The sequence below is a fragment of the Globicephala melas genome, chromosome 2 (genome assembly GCF_963455315.2).
Source record: "Globicephala melas chromosome 2, mGloMel1.2, whole genome shotgun sequence".
NCBI classification, from domain to species: Eukaryota; Metazoa; Chordata; class Mammalia; order Artiodactyla; family Delphinidae; genus Globicephala; species Globicephala melas.
In genome coordinates this window covers 173,272,287-173,295,711 of record NC_083315.2, presented here as the reverse complement: position 1 = coordinate 173,295,711, position 23,425 = coordinate 173,272,287, and the positions used below count along the sequence as shown (strand labels likewise).

The window sequence follows — 23,425 nt, the reverse complement described above, 5'->3', positions numbered from 1 at the left end:
TCTTTTTGCCTAACCCAAGAAGAAACTCCTTCCTCTGGATGTGGTGTTTTTGTTTGTTTGTTTTGGTGGGGTTTCATATTTTCTGAGTCTCCCTTTCCTACTTTTTTGTCTTTGGTGCCCTTTTCTAGTCTTTGCTTCTCTCTCTCCCACTGCCCCCTCCCCCCACTTCTTTCTTCTCTCTTTGGTCCTCCCTGTGGGAACTTAACCTACAAGAAAATCTGATGATGACCCCAATTGTATTTTCTCATGAACGCTTTCTTGAATTTATTTCAAGTCCCTCAAAGAGTGGGACTTAAAATCTTACCTGCAAGACTGCCCACCTGACCTGCCAGGTAAAGACACCCTATACTGCAACTGAGAAAAAAGGTGGCTTGGGAAAACTGACCCACCCCAAGGCCTCAGCTCTAGGTGGTTTAGACACCAACCCAGGGTGAGATGCTAAGAGGCAGGTTCCAGAAGGTGAGAGGTCTGGATACCCCAGTTCTTAGCAGAAACTAAGGAGGAGGAAAGCCAGGAGCAGGTGACTCTGTGAGGTCTACAGGGGCGTGTCTGTCCATAGAAGTGACTGGAGCTAGAAAATATGGAACACCGGGTACGTGTCTGTGTGGCATGTGCCCATGAGCGTGTCCAGGGTTAACCTCCAGAAAAGTCATTACCTTAGTGACAGCCGATCAGCGGAGTAGAAGAGGTCAGGAAGCAGTGGGTTGGAGAGGAAACTGGAGGTGAGGAAGGAAGACAGCAAGTGTAGACAGGCCTTTCGAGAAGCTTGGCTGCGAAAGGAAAGAGAGAGTGGCTAGAAAGCAGGGCAGGAGGGGCCCGGAGGCTCAGAGCTGCCGACCGAGCAAAGTTAGGAATTCGGAGGGAATCGCTGCTGGCCGGAAGGCCAGGTCTGAGACAGGAGAGGCCAGGGCAGGGGACGCCTCTCCCTTGACCGTGTCAGATGCCTCAGACGCCCCAATCTGAAGGCCGCTTGACGGCCTCTTCCCCTAGGAGGCTCAGGCCAGCCCCGGGTCTGGACAGGGAGTTGTGAGGTTCAAATGAATTGATGGTTGCAAAAAGGTCTTTGCCAACTGCAAAGGGAGACATAAATGCTCCCTGTAATTACTCACTAGGCGCAATTTTACAGCCCACTCAAATCTCACCGGGGCCTGGGTTTTCACTGACCATAAATTATGCGTCCCTTGCATTAAGGATGTAAAACCCAGTGGTGAAAGCTCCTGCCAGCCTCTGGAAGACAAAAGGTCCCTCCTAATAGCCTGGATTAACTCACAGCAGATCTCCGCCCACTTCATTTGTCACCTTCCAAGTCATCCTTCCACCTTCATTTGCCACATAATCCAATCAGCCCCTTTCAGAAGCCCGGGAGCTATTGTCTACACCAAGCCGGGTTTCTCTAAAGCAGCCCAAGTTGTTTTTGTCTCGTCCGGACAAAACTGGTTGGCTTAAAAGGGGACGAGAGAAAGTGCCGGTCGAACGAGGACCCCAATTAGCTTCCAAGAGGCCGTTTTCATCATCTTTGTATCACATACCAGGCCTGGCGTGCGGGGCATACTGTAGGCGGTCCAGAAAATGTTTGTTGAATTAATTCTGTTTTTATTTCTTCTGGAATTTATTTATTGAGCGCAAGCACAGCACCTAGTGGGTGCTAGCTGTTATTAACTGAGGGGAGACAGGGCTGGGCATGCGATAATCGGGGACAGCTTCCTGGTGTTACCTATCTCGCAATTTACAAAGCACTTTCATAGTGGTTACATCATTTGGCCTTCAAAAGCGCCCTGTGGGGTAGATAAACGCGGGTGTTTTTTTGTGTTGCTTTTTTTTTTTTTCCCCCCTAATCCCCATTTAGGCCATGAAAAGAACTGAGACTTGGAGAAGTTAAGCAACGTATTTAAGGTCACACCATTATTGAGAGGTGAGGCCAGCACATGGTACCAGCGTTGAGGCCACCCAAGACCCCCAAGACCACCCTGGGCAGCTGGGATTTCAAACAGGCTGCCCCATTGTCAAACATTTGATTGGAAATCAAAGGGCTCTTAGTAGAACTGGGGCAGGGGGTAAGGGGCGGCCACAAATGGCACCCAGGGTCCAACTCTGACCCCTTCTCTTGCCAGCAGCGACGCTCCTCCAGCCTCAGCGACCTCACTGTAAATGTGACTCAGTCCCGTCCCCTAGGGAGGGGCACTCTGTTCACATACGTCTTCTCGCTCTCCAGCTTTTAGAATTACTCAAGTCGATGCCAAATTCATCCTCACCTGTAAACGAGGCGGCCTCATTCACGTGGACATCGGACATAGAAATAACAGAGGCACAGAACATCGAAAGTGCTCTGGAAATGACCACGTGCGCCATGCATGTCCTTACTCAAGTCAGCCCAGCCCCCATCTGGGTGCAGCCCCTACCTGGTGCAGGGAGAGCCCCGTGGACTAGGGCTGTCCGGAGCGCTGCGGGAGAATAAATAAGAGGTGTAAGACAGGTGAGAGGGGTAGGGACGGACTGGCCAACCAAACTGTTTCAACAAACATCTGTTGACCGCCTCCTCTATGCCTGGCCCTACCCAAGGCTGCTTGGATTCATTCAATACTCACAACACCCTGGGAGGTTGCTCTTCTCAACCCCGTTCCCCAGAAAGGACAGGGTGATCTCAGAGGTGGTGGGGATGCCCTTGGCAGTTCAGTAGCACGGCGTTGGGACACATGCTCATTCCAGAAGCCCACCCTGGGCCTTGGAATCGCCAGTGAGATGCTGGTCAAGCCCTTGGCCCAGGTCCCCCTCCTGAGAAGTTCCCACAGGGACTCTTCCATTCAGAACATCACGGGGGTAACAACGGAGTGGACTGAGAAAGACTGACACCTCCCTGGGGTTGGAAACCCTCCAGGTCGCTGACATGTTAACACAAGCAGAGACACACAGAAAAGCAGTCATAGCATCAAGGCAGAAGCATAGCAAAGGTCCGGCGTTAATGACCAATGCCCCCTCACTAGGGCATTGGTTTAAGCCGTTAGCCAAGAGGGACAGCTGGTCAGTTCTGGTCCTCTTCATCCTTCGTCGTCCTGGTCCCGGGGGGCACTGCCAGTGGCTGCTTTGTATGCTGGTGGCATCCAGGAATCCGTGCTCCTAGCATCCTCTGCAATAGATCAAAGGTTAGAGGACCCACTTACAAGCCCAAGTCTCAGTATTAATTAAACTTTAAATGAATTAATTACAACTAAAACTAATTCGTTAACATTTTAAATTGCCTTTTAACTGCTAATGGGTCTGGGGGTGGTGCAAGGAGGGTGGCAGGGGTGAGGGATTCTGCCCACCATGTTGTGTGTAAATTGCCACAAGGAGGGGTTGAAGTACCATGAGGTGGAGGTGAGCAGCAAGCACCTTGGCATCAGCTTGGCACCCAGAGGTGGTCCTTGAAGACAGGGAGGCAAGCGGATGATGTCATCCTTGAACAGAGACCCTATGGCAGGGAGGGGGTGGGATTAGAAACCATCTTGATGACCTCTAATGGCCAGCACAGGAACAGCAGAGGGAGGGAGGGGGCAGTCAGAGGGAGAGGCAGGGGGTAGTGAGAAAGAGGAGGAAGGAGGGGGGGAAGAGGGAGAGGTGGAAGGGGTGAGGAGGGAGGAAGGAATGGGAGAGAGGGAGAGGACGGGAAAGGAGGGAGGACGAAAATGGGAGGGGAGGTGGGGGAAGAGGAGAAAAGGGAGGGGGAGGAGGAAGAGAAGAGCAAAGGGGAGGAGGGAGAGAAATGGGAGGGGGTAAGGAAAATTTGATTGACAGGGCACAAGTGTTCGCTGTGTGCGCATGCGCGACCTGAAGCCCGGTTTAGCGGGCCGAGAACCGTTTTCAGACACAGACCGCTAGGGGGCGCGCGGCCAGCACCCACAGCCCAAGAGCACAGACACCTGCGGCGTGCGCGCGGGAGACAACTTCTGCGCCGCCACCCGCGCCTGGCCCGCAGCTGCCAGGGGCATATATGGCATAAGATGGGGGGTCCAACAGGTCTCAGGCTAGGAAGGGGGGACAGGGGCCACCCCAGCTCATGGCGCACGGCCGCTGTGTCCCCTAAACGCCACGCCTGCCATCACCAGCCAGAATCCACCTGTGGACGTCAGGCAGCACGCCCCCATACACGTCCTGGGGTCCCTCTGCGCCCCCCAACTGTCATCTTGCACCAGAGAGATACGAGGATTTCAAGGAGACAGTCGCCATAAGGGTCTTTTCAGAACAAGATTCCACTTTTAATAGGTAAAAACACAGAAATCTTGGCTCCAACCTCCAGAAAATGCAATTAAACATAAATTAATTAAAATTATAAAGCCCCAGTTCTCAATACACTATTTTCACTCACTTATGGTCTCTGGACGCATGCTACAAAATATGGTACCACTAGAAAATAATATAAAGGCGACCAAAACCGCCTAAAATTATCCAGACCACCATCGAGCCCCCCACCCCAAATCTCACCTCCCTTCCACGTCACAGTAAGAATTTCAAGACCCCCGCACGATGGCGCCTGATGAACCATCTTAGAGCCTCTACATCCTACTCAAATGAGCCACACATCTTCCCAAGACCCTCAAAACCAAAACCGACCGAAAACAAACTAATCTGCGTCCACGCTCTTCCACGACACCCGAGGTCATGCAACCAGTGCCGATCCCGGCATCTCTGCCCAGCGCGAAACCTGCAACTGCTCCCCAGTGAACCCGGGGGTCTTAAAACATTTCCCCCTTAGGTAAATGAATTCAGAATTCTCCAGTAAATCCCGTGCCCGACCCCCTCCAGCAGGAGAACAAAGGCCACCTCCCCTCCCCACCCCGCCCCCCAAAATTCCGCAGTGCCACCAGCGCCCTCTGGCGGCCAGCAAGAAAACCTTCCAGAAACCTGCCACGTAGCAACTCTCTCACGCTCCCCTCCCCAAGCCCGCCGGCCCACAGTGGGGAGGGGGCGACGTGGGGGGGGGGGAGCTTGACAGGGACAAAGGAAATGGCAAAAGGCGACTTTATCAAAAGTCAAAAGCCCACAACATCTCAGAGTCTTCCAGCGACCACCACGCAACACTGGAAAGACCCCCGACACCCAATTCTCAGCTCCCAGTGCCCAGACCCCCCAACACGCCCCCTTTTCTGTATTTCTCTCTTCCCTCTTAATTAGCCTCTCCCAGACCCAAGGACACAGCCTTATTTCCACCCCAGCCCACCCCCTGCTTCTATTCTGCCTTCGCCCCCTATTACTTGACCCTCCCCCCAGCCGCCCTTCTCTACCAAACTCATCCTAGGGGGGTTTCTGGTAGGTTTGCACTTGAGCGCCACATCTCCACTATTTAAATAAACAGATGATACCAGGTAGCAATTTTACTGTCTAAATTTTGACTGGAGTAGGCTTTGCACTAACCTGTGCACTTGGATTCAGAATCCCTAGCGGGTAAGTACCTCTACTCCTCACGCCTACGGCCACCAAGAACCGGGCCAAAAACTAGCGGGAAAATATTGCCCAGGAGACTCTTGTTTTCGGGTGCTCTCCCCCCTAAATCTACGGCATGCAGAATACATTCGCCGCCATATCTCCCACCACTCGTGATTCTAAAGGTGGCTTCAAACACAGAAAATCTGGGTTTTGGACCCCAGGGACTGAGGCACACTGGCCTCTGACAGGGCTTTGATTAGATTCCTCCCACGCGTCCTCATTGAAGCTCCTACCACCCGGCCTTCCCTCAAGGGCTGCACTGGAAAGTGGCCCTGTGATTTTCCCCCCCAGGAAAATGTGCCTCGAGATTTTCCTTCCTGACAGAATTTCATTGCCGATGCTCGGGGACAAGGCGAAGTGGCCGCCTTCAGGAGAAGGTCCCGGCATCTCTCTTGCGGCATGTCCAGGAGGACGGAGCCCAGCCCAGAAGGGGGTGTCGTCTTCCTTTTGCACATCCTTTCGGGCAAAGGATGGCCAACCACTCACCAAGTAGGGAGGTTCTCGCGCGGGCGCCCCGGCTCTCCCGAGGAGCTGCGGCCAAGGCCAGCGGGCCAGGGCGCGCTCCATCCCAGCTCTCCGCCGTCTGCGCTAGGGGCTGGCTGGGTGGGGTTTATATCGAGGCGCAGAAGGGGTGGTCTCTGACGTCAGCGCATTCTGCTGCAATGCGCTCATTTCTCCAAAAGCGATTGGCCGGAAAAATGAGCCCCCCAGATTCTATGACAAATTGCTCTAGCCGCACCCAGATTGCAGCAAAGAAGGGAGGAAAAAATTCTGCCGCAGTGCCCCTCGCCGCCATGACCAACACCCTGAGCTCGCTGGTGCTTTTTCCTACATGAGCCCCGCGCGCCAGGCGGGCAGATTTCTGTGCACAATTTGCTGGGAGAACTGGACAAGGGGTGGTTATCCTCAGGCGGGCCGAGGGTAAAGCTGGGGCACCGCAGGCAGCAGATCACACACCTGGCTATTCCGGAACCTCCATCAGAGGATGCGGCTTAGGAGAAGAAAACGATGCTGTCTGCTTCTTGTCCTGGGAAATAAAATGCCCCGGGCAAGATGAGCGGTACCCAAATGTAAGTCAGCGTCTGTCACCCCCCTCTTAGCCCACTCATCCATTTTCGACTGGGAGACTCGATATCGCATCTCCGAGTCAGAAAAACTGGCTTTTGAGTCCCCAGCTCTGCCGCTTACAACCTGCGTGCCCTGAACCCTGCAATGCCCCCTCCTCTGCCAGGGGGTCCGTTTCCTCCACGTTAACAAGGGGGTACCCCCTAACCAGGGTTGTAATAATCTAGACACGAGCCGTGTTCCTATAGGGAAAGTACTTTTGGAGGACGACTGTGTCCCACAAGGAGATGCACAGAGTACCCCCCAAATGTGAGATGACGTCCGCACACATACACTTTGAAAAGCCCCCCACACACACCGCCCCCGGGGGAAACAGGCAGCGACACATGTTGCGGCAGAACATAGCTGCACGGCCTCGTGCTCCGGGACCTGGCACATGAGATTTAATCCTTAACAGGTGGCGCCTTCGGCAGCTCTGCCGGGCACTGAGTGGCAAAGCGGGCAGAACCGTCAATCAAATGTCCTCTCGCAAAGGTCAAAATGCTGTTGAAAGCGACTAAGGATCTATCTTAGGGCGACAGGTGGGTGGCAGCCGGGAGGGCAAGGATGAAGCGCCTGGTGACAGAAGAGGGGTGAGGATGAGTGATGTGTCCCAAAGGGGAAAGGCGAAGGGGCCCCGCGGGGGTATCAAGTTAGAACAGCTCCCCCGCACTTCTGAGGGGCTTCAAAGCAGCGGCTTCAGAGCGACCCCCCCCCCCCATGCCCGGCGATCCTGTAGGTAACTATAGCCCAGTCGGGAGATTCCAGGGCTGAAAAGAAGGGACAGGTCTATTTGTAAGCCCACGGCTAGCGACAGGGAGGTGAAGATGGGCCACCAGGTTGCACGAGACACCGAGCCTGGGTGGGAGGGCTCATTTATAGATGCGCAGGCGGGCTATTGGGGAGATGAAGATAAAGTGGCCTTTGGAGGCCATGGCGGGGAGCTACCTTAAAGTGTCAGATAACGTAAAGGGGGGAGAGAACCCCATTTACAGCCTGCGGAGCACGCACGGCGCCCCAGAGACGAGAGCCGCAGCAGCGGGACTCGCGAAACAGAAAGGCCCGCACGAACCGCGGACGTCAAGAAAGCTTCAAAAAATCATGGCTCCGAGCATCCTAGTCGACAGGAGAGCGTTTATTAGCCACGGTATTAATAGCTAGGAAACAGCCGGAGCCAGCGGGGACCAATCAGCGGCCAGGAGCCCCTGTCGTCAAGCCGGCGCGGCCAATCAGACACCCGCAGGCCCGGTTGCTAGCCTCTCGGGGGCAGAGGCGAGGGGTGCGCATTGTCATGGGGGCGCCAGCTCACCCTCCGCGCGTGGGAGGCCTGCGTGAGAGCCGAGGCGGCCACCGGAGAGGCTCGGTAGTCACGCACTTGGGGTCCCCGGAGGCTGTCCTAGCGACAGGGCCTCCTGGCGTCATCTCTGCCGCCCCAAAAGGACATGAGTGATGCTCTGGGAGGAGCCCCCGGCTGTTTGGGGTGCCTCTGAGAGGCCCTGGAAGGAGAAACTCCAGATGGCCAATGTGCATCTCTGCCCTCAAGGCCTGGCCCCCGGGAGGAGAGGTGGGCCTCCCAGCGCAAAGGCCGCCTCTCTGCTTTTTTTTTTCCGGACTCCCTGACTCGTCAGGCTGCTGCTCAGAATTTACCAGTAAATCCCACTCCTCTTTTTCAAGGTCTCACTGACAGGCCAAGGTAAAAGACCCTGGAAATTCTATATTTCTGACAAAAGCACCGCGGGTTTTATTCCCAGCTCTCCTCCCTCCTAACTGGGAGGCTGCTGTCCAGGCCCTTCACTACGGGCCCCTATTTCCTCATCTGGAAAAAGGAAAGAGTTGGACAAGATGGTCCCCAAGGAGCCCTCCAGTCCTGCTTTGCTTGAGTTGAATGTATACATCAGGCGAGTCAAATGTCTTCCAGAACATTCTGCATGACAGTAATTAGTATCAGGTGTATCCTGCCGTCCATGTGGTTACTTCATCATGCTGCTTTTCTTTCCATTGTATTTTATTTTAAACAGAACTCCATGGCAACATGTTTATCCTTCTGGCTTCCTAAAAGAAAGAAAGAAAGAAAAAGATGGGGGGGAGAAAAGGCAAAGAGAGAAAGACAGACTGCTGTAAACTAATCTCTACTGAGCATGGTTCAACCACACACAAAATCCATATGTTGAAATGTTTTCGTTGGCTTTTCTGGAGCTCAGAACCTAACTTTTTAAATATTTGTTGGTCCAAAGCAAAAAAAGAAATAACTTGAAAGAGCTAAATCTATGGTAATATTTGGACCCGAACTGTTTCTCCATCTGAACAACGTCGTGCACGCTTTACTTGCTCGAAAAGGACATTTGAGGGGCTCAGATTCATATCTATAGGGCAAAACAGACAAGGAAATCCAGGTTTGAGAAACGGCTCACTTTCTTTCTGTACATGCTGAAACCCAACCCTCCTGAAGAACCCTGGAGGAGAGCCAGTGTCCCAGGCGCAGGGCTTAGCCTGCTGCCTCTTTTTTTTTTTTTTTTTTTTTCACGTAGATCTAATTCAAAGCATACATTTTTCTTCTTTTTTTTAATTCATACTTGGGAACCCTCAAAAGCCGTGTGAGCAGTCTCCTATCCACATGTACATACTTGTGGGCAAGTATACAAACGTCCTAGGCTTCAGCTAGGAAATGAAGACAAGCTCCTCCTACAGCCATCTTCCAGGCGTGGGTAAATGTGTCTCTTCTCAAAAACAATACTCAGGCTCTTACTGAACAGCGACCCCTGAGTGCCTGCCCCTCTAAGCAGGCCTTCCCAGGCTTCCAGGTAAAATGCTCGTGTAGCCCAGAGGTCTCTCCTCCAGGCCCTCTTCCACACATCCCGAGGGTGGCTACAGTGATGGCTAATGCTGCTGCCTTTCTGATCCCTAGTTCCAGTACCAGCCTCTGTCAATTCAAACCACCCAAGATCACACGTCCCTGAACCACCCCCAGCACCCTTAGACCTCATCCCAAGTCAGAGAAGCAGAAGGGCACACAGAGGGTCTTCCTATGAAGCTGCTTTGGAGTGAGGGAGCCTGGAGTTGTCGGGCACCACCTCTGTGCCTTCTATAGGGCATCAAGCCCCCAAGGATTTGGGGGAAATGATCAAATACAGTCCTGTCTTCTGGGATCCTGGAATTGACAATACCTCTTCGAGAATGCACGCTAATCTGCGGCCCCCATGCTAGCCAATTTTCAGGAACTTGATTTTGCCTTCAAAACCAAGTCTAAACTTTCGAGTTTGGCATTTAACGACTTGTAGGAGGGGCTCCCTTTTTTCTTTCTGGTCACTTATCCAAACACAGTTCCTACCCACATTTCCTGCCGGTTGGATGCTTGGTGGTCCCTGCCGTGCGTCGTGATCCCGGGGTTGGTAAGTGGGAGCCCCACGGCCGCCTGGGCACTTGTGGATTTTCTACCCAGGAAAACTAAGTTCCGGGTTCAGCCCCAACCTTTGCATAGAAGAGTTTGCCAAACTGTAGATACTAAAAGACAAATAAAATTCAGCGCCTTTCATAAAAGGCCACGGATAAAGCTGACTTCCCGGTAGACTGCTGGCCTTCCAGGCAGAGCATTATGTGTTGGACTCTGGGGTGTGTGGTATGTGGGAGAGAGGGTGGGCATTGCTCTTTAGGGATCTTTCTCATGACTAGAGCCAATGAAAAAGAGCTGAAAGGTAACACCCCCAATTACCCCCAAATACCACCCACCCCAAACCCTTAGTTGTTCTGGGTGAATAAATTCTGAATGATTTGTGGATTTCTCTCCTGACACGTATTGCTTTTATTATGTGTATTTTTTCTTATGCAACAACCCAAGAAGACTGACCATTTCAGCCTCTTTCTGATGGACTGCGAATAGGAAGTATTTTTCTAATAAGTAAATAAAAATCAAGAGACTCGGGACCCCCCCTCCTGAGTAGTTGGAGGATTGGAGCATGGGGTGGGCGTGGGGGTGTCCAGGGGCAGCCCTACAGCCACACCCGACTTCTGGAAGGGCTCCCTTGAACCTGCCGCAGAGGTGAAGAAATTCCAAGCTGTTAGCAGCAAAAGAAAATGAACTTCAATGGTTGCCTTCATGCAGGAGGGGCCCCAGGAAACCCACTTACTGGAGGAACGAGGCAGGCCGAGAGCAGGGTCTTGGCGAAGCAGCCCACCACCCAGAGGTGGATTTTAGGAGTCACACCCTGACCCCAGGAGAAGGTGGCCACCTTGCCCCACCCCGCCCACATACAGCCCCCGTGGCTTTGGGCGTGGGCCAGCCCGGATTCAAGCAAGGGGTTTTCCTGGCCCAACTCCATGGAAATATTTCCTTTGGTGGAGCAAAGAACTGCTTCATTCAACTGCCTGAGGCTAGGGAGGGGGCTGGCTTCACTGTGTTGACAGAACTGCAGAGGCCTGGGGAGGGCCCCCCCCCCCAGGAGAAAATGTATTCCAGGTAGAACAGGACTGGAAAGTTGGCTTTTTTTTTTTTTAACTAAAAGATTGCTAACAGTTGAAAAACTACCACCCCACCCAAGAGGCTCCAAGAGAAGACATCTGCGCTGGATTTCAGCAAAGACGGTCGCAGAGACCTTCTCCTGAATGGCCAGGGCAAGGGGACCATTTGCAGGCTCGCTTGCGGTTTAAACACTCAAGGTCTGGATCCTTCCAAAGCCCACGGTTGGCTTCCCTGGGCCAAGCCTGGTGGTACCTGAGTCTCGGCGCTCACCCAGAAGCCACTAGCCCACTGGTGGAATCAAGGGTGCCTGGGGGACTCTGCAGTTGGAGCCCGTGCACCCTCAGAGGTTGACTTCCAGGGCGCACACCGTCCTCCTTGGCTGACCCTAGGTTTGCCGACGTCCATGTCACAGTCGGTGCGCAAGAGAGGTCACCCAGAAACAGAGGAACCCCCCCGCCCCTGCACCAAAAAGCCAGAAGGAGCCACACTCACGAGACTCCTGCCTGAGAGCACAGCTCAGAAGCTCATCTGCCAGTGAGAGGCTTGGGAGGAACGTGGGGCAGGAGCGGGGAGGGACAGGCGAGGTTCTTCACCGTGAAAGGGGGTGATAATATCCTGCAACCTGGGGCTCTCCTAGGGTTGAAAGGAGACAAGAAACAAACCAAGGGCAGAGCATGGCATGCAGGTAGGGGCCACTTGATGCAGTGCCACCCAAAGTGAGGGGCTAAGACACGATGCCGATTGGTAGCGTTGTTTCCCAGCTCTTGGGTAGACCAGCAGTCTCGCCGGTGGGTGAGGGTTTGGGGCCCTGAGCTCAGACCTCAGGTGCAAGTCCACTCGCTACCCACGTGCCTTGAGTTAGTTGTTTACCCTCCCTGAACCTCAGTGCACAATCTGTAGAATGAGGGTAAATGCCTCCTTCGGGAGGGGAGATTAAGTGGGCAGAAAACAATGTGTTCTGTAGTCACCATGTGTCCCCAGTCTGTTTGACACCAGGGCTGGGGATGGGGAGAGACCTTCTTGTTTTCTATGCTGCTCTCTATGAAGCATACATTTATTTCGTGATTTACAAAGTTAAATCCAACATACGTGCTAGAAGTGAGCCAAGGTCTGTGCTACGTGTTGCCCTGACACGGACATGGAGATGCCCTTCCTATGTGGGTGGGACACCCCTGAATGCTGTTGTCTCCATGAGTCCTGAGAGCTGGGCTGCTGTAAGCTGAAGTTTGGGGGATGGGCTCTGCACAATCAGCTGGGGAGTAAAGAGAAACATGCCTCCCCACTCTCAGCCTCTTTGCTGAGCCCCGTGGGTTCTCTGTGGACCAGGCTGGCCACCCTAGTGCAGCCACCTGGACCAGTACCCTCCATCCCCACCACCAACAAGAGCCAGCTCCCCTCCTCAGCAGGACCCCCGTCCCAAAGACCGGGATGTGAGATGCAACCTGCAAGCTCAGTAGGGAAATAGATCTTCCAGATAAAAATATTCCCAGAACACTTGGCCTGCCTCCCCCCACTTCCCTGCTGTTCTCCTGTCCGTGGTAGGACACAAGCCCTCTGCGGCCAGCACCAAACGTTTTGCGAGGAGGCAGCAAGGAGAGGTGGATGAAAACACAGACTCTGACATCAGACAGGCTCGTTCAAATTCTGATACCACCAACTTACTAGCAGCTTGACTTTGAGTGAGTCTCTCATGCCTCTGTGTGTCTCGGGTTTTGCATCTATAAAATGGGGATAATAACCGTACCTGCCCCCCGAGAGTTCTTGAGAAGTCGAAATGAGGCCATACATGTGAAGCCCTCAGAACCGTGCCCAAGTACCCAGTAGAGGCTCAGTAAACCAAGCAAGGTGGCATCCTCCCCCTGCCCACGCAGACAGCCCTGCTGCCCACAGAGAGAGTTGATTTAACAAGGCCACCTTTTCCGCAGGGACACAGGGCATGAAACCTTTGCCACAGTCTCCTGGTTCAGGGGGAGCAGCCCTGGGCCTGGCAGACGAGAGCTGTGAGTCTCTCCATCCTGGGACTCCCGGAATAGGGACAGTGGCAAAGATTCCGAGGGTGGCCAGGTGCCCTGCATGCCAGCCCCTGCTGCGTGCCCTTCCTAGAGCCAGAATGCAGGCGTATCTTGCAGCCTCAGCCCCTGAAAAGCTCCCCCCACCACTCCTTGAAGGGCAACTTCACCACCAGGGTTGCTGGGGGTGACTGCGGGTCACCGAGGGTCATCTCTGAACACCGCAGGTCACCGCGGGTCTCCGCACTTCGCCCCCATCTACCCACTTGCTTGGGCTTACGCTCTGCAAACGCTTCGCCCTCCGAGACACGGGCTCAAATGTTCAACATACCCTTTAGGTGTTTGCGGAAAGGATGAGCTTAAAGGCGCCTGCCTTTAGGTAAACAGAGCTGCCCTTGCACATTTGATGATAAAGAAAAGCAAACAACGGCCACCTTTCAAAGCCTGCTCCAACCTAAAGACAGCGTTGCCTTTGTGAACTGGTGGGGGTGGAGGGCTTCAGGAAGACTCTGGGAGGCCCAGGCCCTTTGAGGAGGGTCCTGCCCACTCACCCCACTGAGCTCCGGTTTCCACTGCAAAAATACGGAAATCAGGACTCACACCACGGGTCTGCCCTGAACACAGATTGAGACAGACTGACAGACTATTAAAAACGAGAAGCCTCCTGCTTTATTCGGAGGGACCCTGAGGGTCAACGTCCAGGGCTGGGGTGGTGGCGTCTCTCTCTGAACCAGTCACCGGGTAGGGGCACACGCGCAGGGGAGCCAGGCCGGGCACACTCAGAACTGGCTGCCCCCCAAATACACCCCCAAATACACTGCGTCTTTAGCCTGAGCTTTGTCAACTTTGAAAGATGAATTCCAGATAACTTTGTTAATGCGTTCATTCATTCAGTTCAAGAAACACCTACTGGGTGCCTAGGACCAGCACTGTTTCAAGGGCCGGGGATAAAACGGCAAGTGATGGGCAAGCTCCCTGCCTCTGGGAGTTCCGGGAGCTGGGCTGCACCCCTACTGTGTGCCGGGCTCAGCTCTGGCTGTCTCTGCTCCCATCTCAGGTGGACAGTGTGCTCAGTCCAGGCCCTGAGAGCAAGTGAGTGAGCCCCACCCTCCCTAGAAGGAAGAGCCAACGAGTGGCAGACTGTCATTTACCTAAAAGAGACAGAGCCACTGGGGCTGGGCTGCCCCTGGAAAGCTGGGACCTCTCTCCCAGCTCCGAGTATCAGGAATCCTGGGCCCATGTCCTTTCCCGACAGTCTGGCCTTATGTACATTTCCCAGAAATTCTCACTGTTTACTCTGAGGGGCCTCCCCACACAGCAGAAGTCGTTCAAATGCTGCTTTCGGCCGTAAGTCACTTTCTGGCTGGCTCGGGGCACAGACATCTCAGAACGTTGAACGTATGGCCACGTGGCCACCCCAGAGATCCAAGCAAAACTGTCTGGCTGCCCGGCCTGAACTGTCCCTGAAAGGTTTCAGTGTATACCCCCGCCCCCTGCTTTGGGGGTTCGCACGGGGCCCTCACACACTCCCTGAACAGCCAGTGCAGACCCAGGCCCGGATTTAGGCTGATTTCCACAGACCAAATCAAGGCCCTCATTTGGAGAAGCCTGAGTGCATCTCGACTTGGGGCAGAGGGCGGGGAGCAGGGAGCGGCTGCGGGCGTGTGCAAGCTGCCATCTCCCGCCAGCCTGGAGAGGAAGCTGGGATGAGGTGGGGGCCCGAAGGTGGAGAGAGGAAGATGGGGAGGGTGGGCAGGGGGTCCAGGTGACTGGGTGCTCACCGGCAAGCCCCCTCAAAGTCTCCTCCCTGGGCGAGGTTTCCGCAGGGGAAGAGCATTTCCACTTGGAACCAGAAGGCGCCACCCTGCCCCAGCCCAGGACCTTGTCTAAAGGATGTGCTGACCAATCCCACCCAGGAGCGACCACGGCAGGAGAAATGTGGACCAACGAGGGGGCCAGGAGGAAGGCTCTAAGTCCTAAGAGAAGCCCCTCTGTTCCCAGCATCCTAATCACTGCAGTCTCATATTAAAACATCCTAGCTGAGTTCCCGTAGTCCAGCTCACCGGAGAGAGCAGAGGCTCAAAACAAACATCCCCAATGAATGAGGCAGAAGATGGAACAGGTGCCTGGGAGCCTGGCGGAGATGCTGCCGCCATGTGCGTTGCACGTCCCACCCGGTGAGCAATGTGGGATGGGAGAAAGAGGGGTCCCAGGTCTGGGGTCGTATACCCCATCAGAGGCTGTCCCGGCACGGGGGAAGGGAGACCCCAACCCTCAGCTGGGGGGACCTTGGAGATCAGAGGCAGCCGCTGTTCACTCTGGGCCTCCCCAGGGTCCTTGCACGTTCTGTGAATTAAGAGGAGGATTGGGGGTCCAGGAGGGCAGCCCAAAAGGCGGGGCCTGTTGTGCCCCTCCCGCTCAAAAATGCTTTGGAGCAGAAGACAGGAAGCAACTCACACTGCAGCCTTTCGGAGGCGCTTCCAGGGTGGCCCCAGGCGCGAGGCAGGTCTCGGATGGGGGTTGGGAAGTTGGTACCATTTCCCGTATGTTAAAGGCAGCGCCGTGCCTACATTTCAAACCCAACGGAAGAAAGGCAGAGGGAGGCAGAAGGAAGATGTGAGGGACTTTAACATCGGCTCCGGGGCTCAGGGTGGCCTCACCCCGAAGGGTGGGGCGGGGCTCTCTGAACCGTGGACGTGGGCTCAGGCCAACAGGCAGCCGCCCGGGTGTCCGTTCGTGTTGAGCAGAGCACAGACGCGGAGCTGCGTTCCCCTAGGTCAGGATTCAGACTTGAGCCCATGTTCCTCCTAAATAAAGTGAAAAAGCCCGTATCGTCCTTCCACTCCGTGCCAAGATTCACTTGCTCCCGGCAAAACCGTGTGCTGAGGCCACATGCAGCTTTTTGACCCTCTAACACCCCTCACCCCAGACCTGCAGCCAGGAGTGATGGCCTGTGGGATTCTGGGTCCCGGGCCAGCATCATCCCGCAGAGGGGCTACAAAGCGAAAAGGGAAACGCTTGATTTGGACCACGTCAAGATGTCTCTGCAGGACTTTGTTTGAGATCTACATTCTTTTACTAAACTGTTAGAAGATTCACCATAAAATTCCGCCCACCCCCTACACACGAACACACGCAGGTTCCCTCATCAGCTCGATACCGCGTCTGCCATCTAAACAGGCACGACTTCTCTGAAAAGCCTTCTGGCAGAAGAGACCAAACATTTAAATGCACAGGATTCTGAGCCCAGCCATTTCCTCTAGAAACGATTCCCACCGAAAGGATTGCGCAAGGCGGAGATGCAGAGCGACGGGGGTATCCGGCCTGGGGCTGTCAGTCGGCAAAGCAAAAACTGTGCGCGGTGGGTTCTCAAGGCTTTTAGTACCTATTTAATAGCTTGTTTAACCTTCACCCATGTACTTGATCAAGCCTGTTTGTGGGTAAGGAAACCGAGGCACTGAGAGACGGCTAGTGACGAGCCGAACTGGGATTCGGGCCACGAGGCGCTCCTCCCTGTTGCGCTGTAGTCACATTTTCTCCACAACCCCCCACCCCTTGCCCACCGGGAGGGCATTGAACGCGGGTCTTGACAGGGAACCCCCAGGGGCTCAGGACTTTGCAGGCTGGGAGTTATCCCTCTCTCCTCCAGCCGTGATAAGGGCCACGGGCACCCCCATATTTGGCCAGGGGAGGTGGCATCGCTGCGCCTGGAGGGCACTCTGGTGTACGACGGAACTCCACGCAGAAATCAGTATGAGTTGACCCTCCGCAGAGGAACTGGGTCTTTGGGCCTCTCAGTTTCCCTAACTTGGGAGAAAGGCCTGTAGCGGCTCCCACCCCGACTCTTCAGCAAATACCACAAGGGGCTAGACATGGCCCCAGGGGTCACTGACCGAGCTGCCGTGAACTGCGCCGCAGGGAGTGCGGTGAAGGAGGGCCCCAGCCCCACAATCCTGGGGCTCCCGATGCTGCCGTCCGAGTGAGCCGTGGTATTGTACACAGAGGCCCCCTGGCAAGGGCAGCCGGTGCCCACACACCAAGGGCCCCGGAGGCCACAGCGTGCTGGGGAAGCTGGCTGAGCTGAAGCGCGGCAGCACAGGGGGAACTAGCAAGGCGCACGCACCAGGATCCTGGCCTCTTACAGGACCTTAAGTGGCTCAAAATCACTGCCTTGGAGGCTACCGCATTCAAACTACCGTATTTTCAAGGCCATCAAGCAGCCCAGGCACACACCGGTGCTTCCCAAAGCCCCCTTTGCGTTAGCACAATGGGCAAATGTTGCTAGCAAGTGTCCAAGGGGCTTCGGAGGTCTGGGGTGAACCCTACAGGTGCCAGGCCTCCTCTGAGACTCCCCGACCCCAAAACCCTTTCCTCAGTCCTTGGGGCTGGGCAGGAGGTGGGGGATGGGCAGCCTCACTCCTCCCCCACGGAGGACACAGTCTTTTGCAAACTAGCCTGACCGGGCTGGGGGCCTGAAACCTCCCACGCTGGAGAGTTCTTCCCCTTCCTAAAGGAACAGAGCAACCCCAGCTGGGAGCAGCCCCAGGGTCAAAGACCCCCTCCCCTGGGGGAATTCGTTTTCAATCACTTCCTGGGCTAAAAGCAGCACTCCCCTCACTCCAGGCTCAGGGAGGGAACCCACAGATCCCGCAGGCTGTGCAGTTTTCATGCTACAGCCTGGGGAGGGACTGGCACCCCATCCGACACCGCTGTAGAAGGGCTCTTTCTGGGTCCCCAGGGAACCAGTTCAGGCCTCTCCTCACAATTTATCGTGATCTAAGGGATCGTGCTATGGTGCTGTGTTCTTGTATTCACCTCCAAATCCTGCCCACTCTTCACTTTTATAAAAGCCTGGGCTGAGGTTCACCCAAGTTCCCCAGCTATGATTTGGCAGGGCTAAGACGAGGACCAGTCTGCAGATAGCCAGGGCTTTCTCACTGCTGCAGGAGAGTCTTCTGGAAAAGCAGGACTCAGCACTCCGCTCGGTGTTGGGGAACAAGAACTGATCCTCCTCAGAGTAACGGGGCTTGAGTCCCTGCACCTTCGGCGCTAGGAAGCGGCCTAGGTCCGCCCCCGGGGATGGAGCTGGCCCAGACGTGCGTGTGAAGGCAGGGATAGTGAGTCGGGCTGCAGCGCGGGACACTGCTCAGACTTACGCCTGCAGGAGTATGATACCCAGCTTGGCATCATAGCCCAGTGCTGACGGGGGCCCCCAGGACTCGATCACCTCTGCTCAAACCGCCTAGAGGGCTGAAGTCTGCCTGGGAGCAGGAGACAAGGCTGCACCTCCGTCTGACTCCACCACCCCCCCCCCCACAGGCGCGTGATTCCCCGGGAACCAAGAGCCTTGGGGCGGGGTGGAGGGTCGACTAAGAGTCAAGTATCAATTCGTCTGGAAAAGCAGAGTTTCAGATGGGGGAGGTGCAGGACCAGGGCCTGGAGCAATTTGGCCGCAGCCTTACCCGCGAAGACTTGAGCCTGCGCACAAAGTTGCCCGAAGACCGTGGATACCCCGCGGCACCGAGAACGGCGGAGACCCATGACGTCACCCACCGTGGCGAATTGTGGTAAATCCCAGGGAGCTATGCTGCAGAGAAATGCATCTGGGCGAAGAGGAGCCAGGAAGCCAGGGGGTCAGGGCAGACCAGTGTGCCGGTTACAGCGCTGCGGGATTACGGTGCGGACCGCTGGCAACTGGCGGACTTCAGCCCGGCAAGTGCCGCCTCCGCTCAGACCCACGAACCCTTAGCAATCCCCAGTTTGAGTCTGGGGCTTGAATATTACCCTGGTCCCCAAGCCGCCCAGCAGCCTACCCTCGGCACAGCAGAGCTGTCCTCTCTTTTCTCGAAGAGTGGAGGTTTGCCGGAGTCAAACCTCCTCCAAAACTCGAGAGCTTAGATCCCGGGCCTGAAGGAGGAAGATGCCGCCGAGCTCATTCTTGGAGCAAACCGGGCCGTCCCCCTGCCCCCCACCTCGTAGCTCAGCCTCCGCGGGGGAGAGCCATTTGCAAAACAGCAGGCCAGGTCGGGGGCCACCCCGCCTCTGGAGCTTGGGAGGTGAGTTAGTCTTTTCTCTCTAGCCCATCTTTCTCTTCTTAAAGGAGAAAGGTGTCCCTGGGTGGGCTGCAAGGAACAGCATCTAAGGCTGAAATTTAAGGAGCTCATCTCAGCGGGAGATGAGCTGCCTGAACAGCCCAGGCAAGGCCATTCTGGTGACACTGTTTTCCCCAGACGTGGAGAGAACCACGTTGTGGTTCTTGAGGGCGTTGGTCCTGGCGCGCTCACACAGTTCATAGCATTTTCAGGAACCACACTACAACACTTAGTTCATTTGTTTACCACAACTGTGCGAGGAAGTGGGTTGTCTGTCCTCCAGCTTTGGAGAATCCCAAACTGGCTTCTCTCACTCACTGGGCGGGGGGGCCAGAACCATACCAACCGTCAGGGGAAAGATTTAGGGTTACACACGGGCTGTCAGAAGGAGAACTGGATCTTTGGAGCCCCCTAAATAGTTTCCCGAAGTAGGAGGAAGGGGCAGTTTTGACTGCAGAATTTCAGCAAATCCCCAAGAGGGTACACAGATTTGCCCGAGAACCACTGGGGTAGGCGTGATTACATGCAGGTACGTGGAAATGAGAAGCTGCGGGTCTGAGCATCGCGGAGATCCAAGAAGTCGCAACAGGATAGATGGTGGTGAATCACAGAGAAGCAAAGAAGCCTGGGACCTGGGGGGTCAGGGCAGATCCCATGTGGCACTTACAAAGCTGCAGGATGACAGGTGGGCCACAGGTAACTGGTGGACTGAGGCAACTGACAGGCCACCAGGAATTGGTGGGCCTTGGGCAGCTGGCGGTCCGCGAGCATCTGGTGAACCGTGGGCGTCCAGCAGACCACGGGCCTCTGGCGGACCGCTGCGGACCACGGGCAACTGGCGAACCGCGGACAACCGGCAGGCTGCAGGGAATTGACAGTCCGCGGGCGTTTGGTGGGCCACGGGCATCTGGCGGACCACGGGCAACTGGCAGGTCTCGGGCATCTGGCGGGCGGCAGGCAACTTGGCGAACCGCGGGCATCTGGCCGGCCTCAGGCAACTGGCAGACCGCAGGCAACAGGCGAACCAGGGGCAACTGGCGGGCCACAGGGAATTGACCGTCTGTGGTCATTTGGTGGGCCATGGGGAATTGGCAGACCGTGGGCCTCTGGTGGACCATGAGCAACTGGCAAACCATGGGCACCTGGCAGGTCTCGGGCATCTGGCGGGCGGCGGGCAACTTGGCGAACCGCGGGCATCTGGCTGGCCTCAGGCAACTGGCGGGTCTCAGGCATCTGGCCAGCCTCGGGCAACTGGCGGACCGCAGGCAACAGGCGAACCAGGGGCAACTGGCGGGTCCCAGGGAATTGACCGTCTGTGGTCATTTGGTGGGCCATGGGGAATTGGCAGACCATGGGCAACTGGCAGGTCTCGGGCAACTGGCGAACCGCGGGCAACTGGTGGACCGCGGGCAACTGGCGGACCGCGGGCAACTGGCGGACCGCGGGCAACTGGCAGGCCTCAGGGGAACTGGCAAGCCACGGGCATCTGACGGGCCTCAGGCATCTGGCAATCCTTGGGGCGTTGGCGGACCTTGGGGAATTGGTGGGCCACGGGCCACTGATGGACTGCAGGCAACTGGTGGGCCATGGGTGACTGGCAGACCCTGGTTCGACAGCAGGCTGTGCTCTTTTTGCCCAAAGGGGTAGCTAATGATTTTAGAGTGACGCTGCAGGTACCAAACCTCCCCAGAGACCCCAGACTCAATTCCTTAGACCCCAGGACTCAAAGAGAAGAAGGATGCAGCCAGTCTCCCAGGCAGACCCACCTCAGGCTAAGTGAGCCATTTGCAAAACAGTAAGGGGCGTGGGAGCTATTTTGGAATTCTGTGGGCTTTTGAGTTTCCTCTTAAAGAAACAGAGCATCCCCAACAGGCTTTAAGGAACTGCCCTAGGGATGAAATTTACCAAGTTGTCCCAGAGAGCCTTGCAGTCACCACTATCTGACCCCTTTTCCCCAGGCGGGAGGTGCAGAGTGTACCCAGATCCTTTGGTCCCCCAGACCTGGGGAGTAGTCACAGGCCACTTCAAGCCTCGGAGATCTGAGCAAATGCTACAAAACCTGGCAAATCGTGATGAAGCATGGGCACAAACCATGGTCTGGCAGGGGCGGTGCAGCGCGGCCAGAGGACCGTGGTGAACCTCGGCATCTGTGCAGGATGACGGTGCTGCATGCCGCCTGACCACGGGCCACTGGTGAACCACAGCCCAAAGGAAGTTGCCTCTCACAGTCTGGCACATTTTGCAATCCATATTTAGGGTCTGCGGCACAAAAATCCTCTTCACTTCCTAGCCACTGGCAGCCCAATCCTGTACGTGGGCTCAGTGCTCTCGGAGATCTTCGGGGAACCCAGCAGGTGCCACACCACATCGGGAATCCCAAAGCTCAGTTCTCTAGGCCCCGGGGCTGGCAAGAGGAAAGTGGCGCTCTCTTTGACCAAGGGGTGGGTCCATTCTCATTCTTTGGGGGGCTTTGTGCATCCCCGTGCTCAGGCCTCCGGTAGACAGAGCCATTACGAAGCAGCAGGAGGGCACGACAGAAAGAGGGAATATGGTAATTCTTTGGGCCATTTGGTCTTTCCCTACCCCATGGGTCTTCTCTTAAAGGGGCAGAGGATCTCCAGGCAGGCTTAGGGGGGCAGTTAAAGTTTGAACTTTACCGAGTTCAGCCTTGGCGCGGTGGAGGGCAGTGGGGTGTGGGGTATATGCACGTACTCATTCTACTATCTCCCTGATGGGGACACACAGTTCAATCCAAAAACTTTTGGAGAGACATTAAGTCATTCTGAAACTGAGCAGGACCCCGTGGGGCCCTCCCGGGTACCTAAGCCTTTCTATGTCCCCTGTTTCTTGTTTGTAGGAAAAGGCTATAGTCTCCTAGACTTTCCCTGAGTTTCAAAGTACAGATTCAAGTATTTCCTAATTAGGGAAGTAAGGGAATGCAGGAACAAAGGGAGAGCAGTCGAGAAACAAGTGTAGCAATAAAACAGAGTTCTAGTTCCTCCCCGAGGGATATATATATACATAACAATCTTTGAGTTGTTCTGCAGGAACTAAGGCCTCCACCCAGGTGGAGGATGGTAACTATTTGCTGAGACCCCAGACTGGTCAGAACCAGAAGGCTGATAAAGATTCCTGGAACACCACATTACCTCACCACCAGCCAATCAGAAGACGGTCATGCAACCTGCGGCTATCACCCCAAATTAAAAAAATAATAATAAAAACAAAGTTTTAAAAAAATACTCCCCTGAAAACCACTGAAGAGTTCGAGCCTTTTGATCGTGAGCTGCCTGTTCTCTGGCTTGGCCCTGCCATAAACCTTTGTCTCTCCAAATTCCAACATTTCAATTTGCTTGGCCTCACTGTGCGTCGGGCACACAGACTTGCATTCATCAACAATTCTGGCTAAACCGTCCTTTCCTCATATCTGGGGAGAGGCTAGTGTCGCTTTCCTCCCTACAGCCCACCCTCTGTATCAGATTTTGGGAGACCTAAAGGGATGTCCGGTTCCTGCACACTCTTACAACGTATACCGCACTGTTGGACCTTAGCATGTATTTAACACAACAGACCTAGGAAATCGGTCTTCTAGTCTCCAGTTTTGTAGAATCCCAGGCTGGTCTGTCTCAGGCTTGGGGAGGGCTGGGCCATACAGACCCGGGGAAAAACTACCGGAGGTCACAGCCAGGCTCTCCATTGGGAATGGATTCAGGACAAAGGGCTGCCGCAATTTCTATGCCTTCCCCCCGACCCGCCACCCCTCCAGACTTCGTGTCCCACGGGAGTTTCTGCTGGGAGTTGACGATCACAGGGCCCTCAGTAGATCCTGAGCATGAGTGGGTACAAGAAGAGCCAGTGATGGGGAGCCAGGCGACCACGGCACCACGAAAGATGGCAGGGCAGCGTGGCCGGGGACCACAGCACAGAGGCCATAGCAAGCCTCAGCACCACTGCGGAGCGTCACCTCTCACAAGCTCCGCGACGACTGAAGTCGCAGATTAGACGCCTGGTGTCTTCAGTGCATCTTAGCCCCGGTGCCAGCGGGAAGCCCCACCACACCTTTGGGCATCAGGACCCCCTCTATTTGCTCCAGAGGGTAAGCATGTGGGCAAGAGGCACCCGAGTGGCCTGGGGCGGGCTTGGAGTGGCCCCTGCGGGTACCTAAAGCCCAATTCCCCAACCTTGGGGCTTCACTGGCCTCCAGTCTTTCCCCTGCCCCCTCTGCCCCACCTTCCCAATGCCCATCCTCTGGCATTTTCAAACTAGCATGACCTGGTTGGGGGCCAGAAAATGTGGATTTTGCT

General features: G+C 55.4%; 1 long non-coding RNA gene across 2 annotated transcripts in view; it reads right to left on the bottom strand.

The window, feature by feature from the left end:
* Window positions 1-6,062, bottom strand: part of LOC132596888 (uncharacterized) — a 34,168-nt gene extending 28,106 nt beyond the window's left edge. For both annotated transcript variants that reach the window (XR_009563194.1, XR_009563193.1), the window contains exons 1-4: window positions 5,947-6,062; window positions 3,343-3,448; window positions 2,400-3,124; window positions 657-770 (exon numbers count right to left, since the gene is read on the bottom strand). This is a non-coding gene — a long non-coding RNA (uncharacterized lncRNA). The remainder of the gene's footprint in view (window positions 1-656; window positions 771-2,399; window positions 3,125-3,342; window positions 3,449-5,946) is intronic.
* Between the last annotated feature and the right edge of the window lie 17,363 nt (window positions 6,063-23,425).